Genomic DNA, 1394 nt, shown 5'->3' with positions numbered 1-1394 from the left:
ATCTCCAGAGGTTTGAAGATGAAGAAGAAGAAACGAAATAAGAAGATGCTTCGTAATGTGGAGAGCGTCCCTTTTCGGGTGGGAGACCTCGTAGTTCGGGTTGAACCCGTTTCCGTGCTTACAAGAGAAAATGATTCATCGCAGATTGCATACGTGGTGTTCAGAGCATGGAACAGAACAAGCTTAGGAATGAACTGCGATTTCCGTATTAGTATAGTCTTCCTCCGTTCTGGGGAAAGAGCTGATAACTGGTCGCACGGAAAAGAATTCATTCGTGGGCTAGTACATGAAGTGGTTGCAGAAGCCGATCACTTGTTTGTTGGGATCGAGGAAGAACGGAATAGGAATCGAGCACCTCCGGAAGGTCGTCTGTCAGATGGCCGGAAGTACTTTGTTTATAGGTTCTTCCTGTACTCAGACGGCTTCACTCCCCATGTTGGGAAGAATGGAAGTATGGGGGGTTGCTATATGATGCCCCTGGGTATATTCCCAAATGAACGAACATCGATTGGGGCTATAAGAAGGCTAGATTTGACTCCACCTGGTGTATCTACGAATGAAGTGCTGTCTTCACTTATTGGAGACATTGTGAAAGGCAGTGTGGAAGGTTTTGTAACTAAGGATTCAGATGGGAAAGAAATCGTTGTGTTCCTGGATTGTGTTGGGTTCATTGCAGACTACCCTGCGATATCGGAGACAATCGACGTTCTCGGCCACACGTCGAATGTACCATGTCACTTATGCTACTTCGCAAGATAAGACAACTCGGGCAGAGGCGGTTCTGCCTACGGGTACACGACAGATGTTCTTAGTGATCATCCAGTTTTCTGTCGCAATGAAGAGAGACTTCAAGTTTTCCGTAACACGAGAATATCCAAGGAGGAACTAAGAGGTTTAGGTATGGAGAGTCCGGAAGATTTTGAAGCTAGCCTCAATGCGTTACATCAACTGAGCATATCTCTCAAAGAAGTACGCGATCTAGTTCCTCGTTCTTTGGAAGGCATACCTGTAGTTCTTGCTATATTTGATGCTTATCGGTTCTGCATCATTGCTCCGGATCATTTATTCCTTGGCTTGGCTCAGGATGTTATCAATTGTCATGGAGGCACGTACCGGTACAACTGAGAAGAGATGCGGAGGAGTTTGCGAAGGAAAACCTGGCTTCAGGAGGCCTAGGTTTACCAGAACCGTCTCATGAATATCGAGAGAATGGAAGTATACAGCATGAGCATCTCGGCGATGTACTCTTTCCTCCTTATCGCACCTCAAGCATTCAAGAGTGCCTGGAAGTTTTACTGTACTACTAATGGGACAGGACAGCCTGAAGACGAACTTGTGAGTCAATGTCTCGATTTGTTACAGGACTTCCAGAAACTTGTCTCTCGAACTCAGTT

This window comes from Chondrus crispus, genomic scaffold, assembly GCF_000350225.1.
Source record: "Chondrus crispus Stackhouse genomic scaffold, scaffold_40, whole genome shotgun sequence".
NCBI classification, from domain to species: domain Eukaryota; phylum Rhodophyta; class Florideophyceae; order Gigartinales; family Gigartinaceae; genus Chondrus; species Chondrus crispus.
This window is presented reverse-complemented; position numbering follows the sequence as displayed.